Below are 13123 nucleotides of genomic sequence, written 5' to 3' on the forward strand. Positions count from 1 at the left end.
TGATCAATTTTAAATGTAAATGATTCTCAAAGGTTTAGTTGATTCATTAAGTTGAATCACAACATTGTTTGTTTGTAATAGAGTGTTTGAGAATGTGTAGGTTTCTGATCCTGTTGCTACGAAAGCCAGGATGCAATTCAGAACCTGAGAAGAGCTTAAATTGAAAAAGCCAGGATTTGATTTCAAAGGTGATAACAAATTCCAGACAGCGATCCTAGCTCGATGATAGGGGGAGTCTGACGAAAGTTAGAACCAGAGAAAGACCCGGGTACATGATTCCAGGGAGAGTTCCTAAAGAAGACCGATCAAGATTGAAGATTTGTCATGTTAAAGACTCTCACTGAAGATTCCGTCAACATTCAAGGGGGAGTCTGTTGGTGCAGTTGTCTGTCGACTACATCTTCGTTCGAGTTTTAGTTTAGGGCTGATTGTACAGTGCACGGAAATCAAGGAAGTGTAAAATAGTGCTGATTTCGCCCCAAATGACACTTTGTCATTTGGAGCGAAATCACCAATATCTTGATTTCGCTCATACGTATATTAGATTTGATTTCGCTCTTAAGCATATCATCTGATTTCGCTTATGTGGTCCCTGTGTATGTAGGAGCGAAATCACAACAGTATATATAGGTATCTTGAGCGAAATCAGGAGAGTAGTTCTGTCAAGGTCTTGTATGTGATGGCGAAGCCCTGCCGAATCGTCTCTGTGTTTGTAAACTGTTACCAGATATAAATAGAGACAGTTAATAGTGAAATCATGCTAAACAAAGACTGAATCAATGAATTTCGCCTCTGATTCAGTCTGAGCACTCTTCTGATCGACTCGTTAGGTCGTCTCTCGATCCTACACGCTCCTCCTGCGTTCCTGATCGACTAGACACCAAATGGTGTGTTTGGTTTTTGTTTTAATTAATTCTAGTTTCAGTTTTTTACAAGATTAACCCCTCCTCTTTTGTATAACTTATAGTTTGGCTGTTTTTAACCCTATTATAAGTTATTTCTAGACTATTAGCTAACTAGGTTAAAATTCCTAGTTAGTAAATTCTTGTTTATTTATACTTTATAATCCTAATATAAAGTTTTATATTTTTGGGATGTTACAAGTCTCCTTAGGTTCCATAATCATGATTAGGACTATTGTAAGCTTCCTTAACCTTTCTTAATTCAGTTTTACTTAGTTTAATGGCCTAAAGTCAAACCATCGTAATTAAGGTTTGACTTAGTGATTAATCACTAATGGTCCAGTCAATTCTCGAATTGAAAGTACCTATAAGTTGGTAATTATGTGAGTGATAAACCCTTAAAAGGGTACTCTCTGATTCCCACTCTAACTAGGTCAATTATCGGGTCAAAGATAATTATAAAAAGTCAACAGAAAGCTAATTTTCAAATAAACACATAATTAGCAATGTAGAAACCATGCAACCTATTTTATCACTCATATAACTTGGTAATTAATGTAAGAACATGTCTAAACATGTTCAACCCGACAATTTTCAGTTTAAGCTCGGTTCGGAACCGAAAGTCCCATAAGTGGACTTCTACTTTGACTTTTAGTTCTGACCCATTAGAGCATAGTTTAGAAATGCCTTAGAGCTTTATTAGGACCAGGTTACATGTATACCCTCTGTGATTATACAACTTGGTTCATTAGTTATCCGATGCATTTGCATGTTTCCGTTATATGCTTAATTGTTGACCGTTATGCCCTTTTGACCTTAAAATGATATTTTTGAAAATGTGAAAGAATAGAAACCTTTATTACTGATTTAAAAACTTGCCCTAAAAATTTGACATTGGTTTGAGGTCTAGATTAGGAGTTATGCTCAATAGCGTAATTAGAAAGCTTTTTATTAATTAAACGGCAAAATTCGCATAAAGCCTATCTAAACCCAATTTTTGATACCAAACTTTTACCTACTGATGTAAAATAATATTTTGAGATTTTTGAAGATTTTTATTTATTTTTATGCTGAGCATAACATAGGGTTATAACCTTAATTCGGTAATTGTAGGTTTTGCCCTTTTGGCCTATAAAATGAGTTTTACATAACATTTTGACACCAAACCTTTTGTTACTGATTTTATATGATAAATAAAACATTTTAAGCTTTCTGGAATGATAAAATATCAGCTTTTCATATAAAACCCGGAAATCGCTTAAAATCGTCTTTTTAAGCGTTTTTAACGCATAGTATAAGTTAAAACTATTTTTAACATATAAGGTTTGATACCTACTGATATTTTTAGTAAATTTTTATACTTTAACAGTAAACAAAATTTTTGAACTCAGAATGTTAATTTTTACCATTTAAGCTTATGTGAAATTACCAAAATGCCCCTACGGTTCATAGTTTGGTTATAAAAGATAAATTTCACATATATGTAATACCCTACTGTTATGATTTATAAAAATGAATATTTTTACTGATTATATCAGACCTGAAACTCAGATTTATAATTAATCTCTTTTATGAGCTTTAAAATGACCAAAATACCTCTAAGGGGCATAATGTCACGACCCCCGACCCCACCCTGGACGGAATCGGGAGCCGCGAACAGCCCAGGGGTACCGGTGATTATTTTAAAAACGTTGCAGCGGAAATTTCATCAGGACCGTGAGTTAGGAAAAATATCAGAGTTTAGAAAACACCGGATTTTATTTAAATAGATGGGATAAACCCATGTTTTACAATGGTAGCTTTAATAAAGATAAATTTTATTATATAAAACAATATTTCTTAATTTGATTTTCATAAATAAAATAAGCCACTTCTTGATGCCTTTCAGTGTCGTATCCATCTTTCATTCCAATCTACTGTAATTACCTGAAACGTGTTTTAAAAAGGTTTTGTCAGCGGGAAATACTGAGTGAATCATTCTATTTACATAAAATGACACATAGTTATAAATTACAGCATAAGAGCGATTACGATGGTTCATATCTTATTTTTTATCTGGCGCTCTGTCACAATGGTGACGATGGTCATACCACTATTAGATCAATGAACCTAAATAGTGATGATTATCCCTAGTAGGTCAATGAACCTAACTCGGAGAAAGTCAGTAATGTGCACAATACCCCACTAACCAGTAATTCAAGATATCCACGACTTAGTCCCTGTAATTATAACTTTTGAAAATAATTTGGAGTATTGTAAAACAGTTGATAAAAAGAGAATGACTCACATTATAAGCATGCAGATTCATACGGGCAAAGTTTAGTCTACAGATAAGCCTTGATATATTGCAGATTTATACAGGTAGAGCTTAGCCTATTGATTTAGCTTTGTAACCTAGTGCACACAACTAGGTAGGTAACTTAATACAGCAGTTACGTCAATTCACGAGATTAAACCCTCACAACGATTAACAAGTGCAATACTTAATAATTTAACGGATTCACAACAAATAACAGAGCATAGTCCGAATTCGAACAACACTCAAATATTCAAGTCGAAATCACGATGAATAACAAAGTATAAGCTCAATTTGAGCAGCACTCAAACAATCGTTGGATAGTTACAATCGATCGGACGTTGAATCGTAATAGCGATCGAGTTATACCCTGATTCGTAGCAGTAATTCATGATCGTGTGTGTTAATTGTAGTATTTTGGCTATAACTCAGCGTAGAATTGGAATTTCTACGTCGAACGAACAACAGAATGCAAGTGCCAGGCCCTTCTATTTATACACAAAAATTGCACCTCCCGCTAGTCACGGAAGAATCCGTGTCGCGTGCCGCTTGTTGCCTGTGGTGACTTTTTTAGGGTAGGGTAGGTACGTGTCCAACTAGCTTAGGTGAGTCGACAGTTTCGATAAATTCTACTTAGACAACGAATTCGAAGGATAATCGTCAACTAGGTTTATCCCCCCCTGAGTTTTAGGGGCCCTGATCCTGATTCCGATTGTTCTGAAAATTTTAGGGTTTATGCCAAATTACTTGGGTGTCTCAATTAGGGTTTCCTATAGGTTAAATAAAATAATAATTTATAGTATCGGGTGAGGGTTGTTACATCCTCCCCACCTTAAGAAAAATCTCGTCCTCGAGATTTTACTGGAATAGATGAGGATCTTTTTGTTTCATTTCTGATTCCAGTTCTTAAGTGTATTCTGGTCCTTTCTTTGAATCCCACTTGACTTTGACCAATACTAGGCGTTTGTGTTTGAGAAATTTCATCCTTCGATCTTTCATCTGAAGGGGTTTCTCAACAAAGTTTAACTTTTCATTTACCTCTACATCTTGAAGAGGTACTACCAGAGATTAAACATTTCTTGAGATTGGAGACATGAAATACGTCATATACTCCGGCTAATTCTTCTGGTAGTTGTAAACGATAGGCAACTGGTGCTATGCGTTGAATTACTGGAAATGGTCGTATGTACTTTTGGACTGTTAGTGCACTACGTCTATTGACTTCGTCTTGTATCACGTAATAGGATAGAATAGGTTAGAATAATCAGTTCACGAGGTTCGAGAAACGAGAACTGGTGAATTAGCATTGAGGTCCGCTTTTATGGACATTGTCCATAAAAGCGAACCACATTAACATCATAGGTCCGCTTATGTGGTAGGTTCTATAAGCGAACCACACTGGTTCGCTTATACTGACGTCCTTATAAGCGAACTTCCAGTTCTATAAATAGGTGCATTGGTTAGTTCATTTGTAACAGCTCGGAACTTGTAACGAAGTGCTGCCGATTTGCTTCCAGGTTGTAAACACTGTTAGAATCAATAAAGAGAAGCATTATATTTAGTTTGAGCATCTAATTCACTGATTCCGCCTTTGAATTAGAGAAACGACTCTTCTGATCGACTCATTCAGGGTCAACGACGATCCAACAAGTGGTATCAGAGCACAGGAGGAAGAGTTCAGCTCAAATTTGATCCGTTTTCTGTCTTCTACACCTTCTTTTTCTGTTCGGACAAGTTTCCACGGTTAAAATCGGATGAATTTTTCACAGGACATGTATTATTGGACAATAACAAACCCTTGAAACTTTCAGACTAAAATTCGAACTAAAAATGGACAAAACAGCCTTCGAATGTAGGTTCGCGTTTTAGACAGGGTTTAGGTTCGCTCCAGTGTACACTAGTTGGTGTAGGTTTGCTCGAAATAGTTTGTTAGGTTCGCTTATTGGGTCACATTCTGACTAGGTCCGCTCAAACGAACTATACCTGGTTCGCTCAAAAGAACAATTTTGGTCCGCTTGTACGAACGTTTAACTGGTTCGCTTATTGGTCAACTTGTTCAGTCCGCTTATTTGGTCAAGATTGTTTGGTCCACTCATCTGTCAACCTGTTTGGTCCGCTCATTTGTCAATGTGGTCCGCTTATTAGTCAAGTCTGGGTTTTGCTCGTTCGTTCAGTCTGATTTTGTCCAAGTGTCAAGATCATTTCACGACAATCGAGTGTTTGTGTCTTTCAATTTACTTGATATTGTTTAAACTGATTAAGTTTGTTTGTCTGCTTCCAGGTTATTGACTTTCAGGTGATCAAAAATGTCGAACAACAGTGAAGAATTCTACAATACATTCTACAACGCGTTCACTTCCGAATCGTCAGATAGAAGATCTGAGTTGAAAGAATATTCAAAAGAGATTTCGGATAATCTGAAGTTCGAAAACATGTATGGAAGCTAACAGAAGCCACCAAAGTTGATGAAAGTAGAAGATTATAATTGGTGGAAAAACAGATTTGAAGGATGGGTGAAAGCTTTCGCTCCTGAAAGCTGGTTAAAGTTAGTAACTGAATATCAAGCACCAGAGAAAGCAGGAGGAGAGTTAATCAAGGAGAAAGATTTTTCAGAAAAAGATGTAAAGAATGTTGTTGCTGAATACAGAATGATAACGTTGATCAAACAGTCAGTGAGAGAGGATATTATTTCATTGCTTGAACAAGAAAAAACTTCAAAGAAATTATGGGAAGCATTGGAGAGAAAGTGTGTTGGGAGTAACGAGATTGTCAAAAACAAGAAGAAATTGTTGCGTAAAGAGTTTGAAGTGTTCAATTGCATGAAAAATGAATCTGTTTGTAAGATGTTAGAGAGATTTGGACATCTGAAAATGGAGTTGGTTAGATATAACATTGATTATTCTGAAGAATTGATGGTGGATAAATTGTTTGATGCATTGCCCAATGATCAAGATTGGAAATATTTCGCTCTTATGCTGAAGAATACAATCAAGCCAGATGAGTTAAAGATTGATTTGCTGATTGAAAGGCTTGAAAGTCATGAATTGGAGTTAAAGAGATCTAAAGTCAACAGTCCAGCTTATCAGCAGAATGTGGAGCTTACAGAGGAAATATACCAAATGCTGGTTCTCCAAAAACAACATTTTCTGCAGAAAGTTCGAACTCAGTCAACAATGAAAGTCTTCACAGTGGTTCTTCTTCAAACACTTCAGACCAATCTGCTTCAAAGAATGTATTTCAGTGTAATATTGCAATCGATTTGAAGAATGGGCAGAACTTCAGTGAAGAGTCAGCAAAACAACAGATGGTTTTCTTAGCATCTGTACTGGAATCGTATGAAGGCCTTGTCGCAGGGAAGTTTGGAAATACCAATTTGACAAAAGAAGAGTATGATCAAATAGACCCCGAGGAGATGGAACTGATGGATATCAGATGGTGCATGGCCAGTGCAGTTCGTCGAGCACAGCGGTTCATGGAGATTACGGGGAGGAAGTCAATTGGAGGGCCATCTACCAAACTGGGTTTTGATAAATCCAAAGTGACATGTTTCAAATGCAAACAAAAAGGTCATTTCAAGCGTGAGTGCAGAAATTCGTATGTTGCTGATGATTCTGAAAACCCGTTCAACGAAGATTATTACAAGAAAGCGATTTACCATCAAAATAAGTCTGAACCACCAAGGTTGAAACACCAGGAAGAAAAATCAAGGGCTCTTGCAGTCATTTATGATGATGAAGGTTATGACTGGAGCAAAGAAGTTCTTCCAGAACAAGATGCTGTTGGTTATGCATTCGTTGCAAAAGATGATCATGATACATGGTGGAGAAGAGACAGTGCAAGATGGGAGATTGGCAAACTGTATGAACCATTTCAAGAAGCACAGAGAGCCAAGAGATGGAATGAAGAGTTGGAGTGTTACTTGGATCCACAGGGTAATCCAGTGGTAGATCCGTCAAAAGTTGATTTTGATGCTGTAACCAATGTGTTTCCAAGTGAGCGTATTTTCAACACGAAAAGGCTTTCTGATAAAAGCTATCTGCCAGAGTTGATGAACAAGTTGAGAGAAGTCTTTGAAGCAAGTCTACCAAAGGTGGTAGAGATGAAGAAGAGAAAAGAAGAAGAGTTGAAGAAGATGATTGAAGAGGTAAAGACTGTTGCAAAGCTTGCTGGTGAAGAGAATCAAAAAGTTGAGGAAGAACAGAAGCCGAAAAAGATGGAAGAAAAAGTTGAGAAGATACAGGAGACAAAGGCAGCTGAGCACGCCGAGGTAATAAAATCTTCTGAACCATCAAATGTTGAATTGGTTGTTGAAAAAGAAAACAAGTGCATGAATTGCATTGAAAAGTGCAAAGCCTGTACTGAAAAAGAAGAAATAATAAAAACAAAAGATAATGAAATGAATAAACTTGAAAATGCTTTAAAATTGAAATGTAAAGAAAGGATTGACACAGAGCAAAGTTTAAAATTAAAAGTTGAGAAATTAACTCAGAAATGTCATGATTTTGAAAAAGAAAATAAGGTTTTGAAAGAAAAATGTGACACAAAATGTGTTGATTGCGTTGAGAAAGAATCTAAGTTTCTAGAGTTACAAAAACAGTATGATTCTTTAAAATGGTCAAGTCAGAGAGTACAAGAAGCTTATGATACTTTGAAGAGCCAAGTCAAAAGTTTTGATCAAAGATTATCTGAAACTTTAACAACCAAAGAAATGTATGAAAGACAGTTTAAAGAAAAGCAAATTGAATTAAACAAGCGTGTTGATGAAATTGCTAATCTTAAACAAGTCTTGGCTGAAAAAGAAAAGATTGTTACAAAACTTCAAAGTTATCATAACTCTTCGTACATTCTTGAACGTATTTTCAATATCACACCAGATGACAAAGATACTAATAATTGTAAAAAGGGTATTGGTTCAGAGTTTCATCAGGTACCACCACCATTGAGAGACAATTATACTTTTTATGATGAGGAAAAGGTGGCAAAGGGTTTGAACATAGCTGACCAATTACCTGAAAGTATCGATGTGATTTACACCAAAACTGATGATGCTAATGATTCAGAGGTGGTGAGTAAGGTGGTTGATAGTGTTTTGAAAGATGAGTCTACAAAAGGTAAGTCTGAATCACAGGATGAAGATGAAGGAAATCTTTATGATGGATATCTGAAAGATACAAAATCCGAGAAGAATTTGAATGATGATTCAAAAGGATTGGTTTATACCATGATTGGATCGGACAAACTATTCTTAGATGTTGTTTTCCCAATTCAGAATGTGATTTCAGAGAAAATTGACAAAGTTTTCAAGATGGTTGAAATTGAGAAGTCTGAAATGTCTAAGTTTGCTGGTAAAGGTTTCAAAGGGTCTTATAACAAACCTGGTTCTAAGAAGAAAAACATGAAGTCTGGTTTGGGGTATAAGAAGAAATATAATCGAAACAGAACTGAAAGGTCCAATTTTCAGACGAAAATGACTTTTGTTCAAGGAAAAAGCTTTACCAAAGAAGAGAAACTCAAAATTGGAAAACAATCTAATGCAGAGTTTGAGGTCATGAAAAAGAAACAACAACAGCCAAAAGATGTGTCAAAGAAAGTTTGTTTTAAATGTGATCAAATTGGACATGTTGCACGAAAGTGTCAAAATCCAAAGTCTGTTGATGTTGAAAAACAGAAATCTGGGAATGAGAAACCAAGGTCAACCAGATTTGATTCAAGACAAACTTGGAGGTATAATACAAACAAGTTTGTTTCAAATCAAAATTGGAAATCAAACCCGAACAGGTTCGATTCAAGACAGACCTGGAACTTTCACACACCCAGATTGAGAACGACACAGAGTCAGAGAACATCGGTTGGTGTGACAAAACCTCAAGAGATTTGGAAACCTAAAAATGTTGTTCAAACTCAAAAGGTTCAGAAAGAAACAAATTTTTACAAAAGAGGTACTCTGGAAGGTCAAGTGTGGTCGGTTAAGAAACGTGTTGATTTGATAAAAGATGAGAAACAGAAACAAATTTGGAAACCAAAAACTGAAACAATAAATTCAACTTCTGAGGTGAAAACGTCTGAGGATTCAGTTTTGGTTGCCTATGATGCAAATTTTCCACCGCTCAAGGCTGAAAACTTTAAAATTCAGGTTACTAGAATCAAGGTTACACCTAAGGCTGCTGAGGCCTGGGTGGACACCATGTTTGATTAAGTGGTTGGAATTGCCGGAGCTTCCTTTATCGCGAAGCATGAATCGGCATCTATCTTTATTGATTGAAATTTTTTTGTCAAATTGTTTGAGTATTTGATAAAGTTTGAACGTGCAGGTGCTAAATGCTGATGAAGATTGTGAGAGTGTTGCACAGGAAGAGGTTGAAGATCCCTGGTTTTGGTCAGACAGGGAGTTTGTTTGTTGTTTTGTATAAATTTGAATTGTGTTTGATGATTGTTGTTTGTTGTTTGTTTGTTTGGTTGATGATTGTGATGTTTGATGTTAGTTTGCTTTGAATAAGTGTTGAGTGACTACGCCGAAACCCTCATGGCTGAACAAGCATGATTACTATCACAGGTTGAAGAATGGTTTTCTCATTGTCAAAATCAATGGGTTGTAAATCATGGGGGTACGTTATATTTTCTGCAAAACAGAGCATGAGATGCAGAAAATGGATGGCGAAACAAAGCTATCAGTATCGGTTTGTAAAATTTCTTTTAATGATTTTGCATTTTAGGGGGAGATATATTGTTCAGAAAATACAAAAACATTAGAAAATTTGAAAAAGTAAAAAACATGATAAAATTCAAAAATTTGAGTTTTGCGTAAAAAGAGGAAATGATAGTACATCAGTAGACAGTTACAGTATGCTAAAGAATTGTAATGATTAAATAGCGTTAAACAGTCTCACTGATGATATGCCGATAGGTTTTTGTACATTTAGTAAACTTTTTCGGGATATAAACCTAAATTCAAACTTGCTTATTTCGTGGGGAACACTACTTGAATATATAGGTAACCCCTGAAATCTCGTTTGAAAGGTCCCATATTCTGAGATACTAGGTCTTTATACTCAGTAATATCTGGGGTATTATTCCGGGACTTCTGCTGTATGGAAGTACTGACCTAGTCCCCGAATAATACTTTCTGCAAAATGCTTGAAACACAGCATCGCCCTCAGCAAGCTGATGAAACAATAAAATTGATAGTCGCTACTGTTGTAATGCTAAAAGATCCTCTAAAGGGGACACACCAAAAGTCGAGCCGTCATCTCTCTGCTGAACGGAAGTTCTGACCTGAGCTCTCACGGTTTCGCATCTAACCCCTTACAGATATCATCTGTGGTATACTCACCTGTAAGACTGAATATCTGGGATTTGGATACGGGAGTATATTCAAGAGGTGGGACACATGAATGAGTTTAAGTCTTAAAACATCTAAATCGTATCCTGAATCAGTTGAAATTTGTATGAAAATTTAAATGGATCAGTATATCGACAATCTAAGTGAATTGTTTAATTCTTAATGTGTATCTAAGCTCAACGGTACTTGTAATTTGTCAAAAACTGATATGATCCTCTGACGCATACTCAAACAAAAATATTATTTGTAAATATGTTTGTACATATTTCTTTACAGCTTTATATTTTCAGAAAATACAAAAAGATTTTGATTTCTGCTTTATTTTTGATAAACCGATATCTGAGTTGCTAAGTTTTAAAATCTAAGTAAGCTGATTGTGTTTCTGTAAATAAAACAAGTTCATTAATTTGAAACTTGAAATTTCTAGAAAACTTCAAAAACAAATTTGTGATATCTTCAAGGTCATTAACTTGAACTTGAATGATAATTTGTGGGGGAGTTGGATTCTTTATATTGCCATATCTGTTAAGTTGATTGACAGGGGGAGTGTATTAGAATTTCTGGTTAATGGTTTTTAAAATGTTAATACTTATCATTTGTATGAGCAATTGCAGGAAAAATCCAGACTACGATCCCGAGAGCAAAGTCTAAGGGGGAGTCTGAAGACAAGCTGAAAGAGAGAATGAGCTTGTAGCTGGAAAGCTAGGTATCGATCCCTAAAAGCACGGAAGCTTGATGAGAGGGGGAGCTTACTGATAATGAAGTTGGCAGAGATGATCAAGACTGAAGAGGTGGCATAACAGAGAATGTTCACTGAAGACTTCGTCAATATCCGAGGGGGAGTCTGTTAGTGCACTACGTCTATTGACTTCATCTTGTATCACGTAATAGGATAGAATAGGTTAGAATAATCAGTGCACGAGGTTCGAGAAACGAGAACTGGTGAATTAGCATTGAGGTCCGCTTTTATGGACATTGTCCATAAAAGCGAACCACATTAACATCATAGGTCCGCTTATGTGGTAGGTTCTATAAGCGAACCACACTGGTTCGCTTATACTGACGTCCTTATAAGCGAACCTCCAGCTCTATAAATAGGTGCATTGGTTAGTTCATTTGTAACAGCTCGGAACTTGTAACGAAGTGCTGCCGATTTGCTTCCAGGTTGTAAACACTGTTAGAATCAATAAAGAGAAGCATTATATTTAGTTTGAGCATCTAATTCACTGATTCCGCCTTTGAATTAGAGAAACGACTCTTCTGATCGACTCATTCAGGGTCAACGACGATCCAACATGGACTCAGTTTTCCTTTCTTACCGAATCGTACTATTCCTTTTCAAGGAGAAACTTTCAGAAGTACTTTGTCTCCGACTTGAAACTTTAATGGCTTGCAGCGATTGTCCGCATAGCTTTTCGGGCGATCTCGAGCCGTTTTCAGTCTTTCCTTGATTTGAGTTATTTTGTCAGGGGTTTCTTGTACAAATTTAGGATCTGATAATTAACTTTCTCCTATTTTTGCTCAACAAACTGGAGTTTTGCACTTGCGTCCGTACAGTGCTTCGAATGGGACAGTTTCGATACTTGAATGATAATTATTGTTATAGGAGAATTTAATTAAGGGTAAGTGGTTATCCTACTTGAATGGTTATCACACATGCTCGCAGCATGTCTTCCAAGGTTTGAATGGTTCTTTCACTTTGTCCGTCTGTTTGGGGATGATAAGCTGTACTTAAATTTAGTCGTGTTCTCATTGCTATTTGGAAACTTGTCCAGAAATGGGAAGTGAAACGACTATCTCTGTCCGATATAATGGAGAGTGGAACTCCATGTAAGGATACTGTTTCATCTACGTACAACTTGGTTAACCTTTCCATGCTAAAGGTTTCTTTCATAGTTTAGAAGATGAGCTGATTTGGGTAAATCGATCCATGATTACTCAAATCGCATTATTACCTTTTCTGGTTTTGGGTAACTTAGTAACAAAATCCATTGTTAAGAGTTCCTATTTCCATATAGGCATTTCTAATTATTGGAGTAATCCTGAAGGATTCTAGTGCTCTGCCTTAACTTGTGAACAAGTAAGACACTTAGATACATGACTGGCTATGTCCATTTTTTTATTCCTATCCACCAAAAGTTATTTCTTAAATCTTGGTATATCTTATTGTTACCTGGGTACATGGTATACCTAGATCTATGGGATTCCTCTAGAATCTTACTTATTAATTTTCCCTGCTTAGGTACCCAATTGTTTTCTTAGGGAATCTCCAAATTCTATCACTTCCTCGTTTTAATTCTTTGGCTTGTCCTTTCATTCCTTCAGCATCGTCTTCGATTGTTGTTTCTTGAACTTTCTTTAGTTGCTCCATTAAATCTAACCGTAGATCTACTCTAAGAGCATGGACTCGCTTTTGCTTTTCATGATACTTACGACTTAAAGCATCTGCAACTACATTTGCTTTTCTTCGTGATACTGGATATCACAGTCGTACTCATTTAGGATTTCCATCCATCTTCTTTGCCTCATGTTTAGTTCTTTTTGCCCAAATACGTACCTTTAGCTTTTGTGATCTGTATCTACAGA

The sequence above is a fragment of the Helianthus annuus genome, chromosome 7, assembly GCF_002127325.2.
Source record: "Helianthus annuus cultivar XRQ/B chromosome 7, HanXRQr2.0-SUNRISE, whole genome shotgun sequence".
Taxonomy (NCBI): Eukaryota; Viridiplantae; Streptophyta; class Magnoliopsida; order Asterales; family Asteraceae; genus Helianthus; species Helianthus annuus.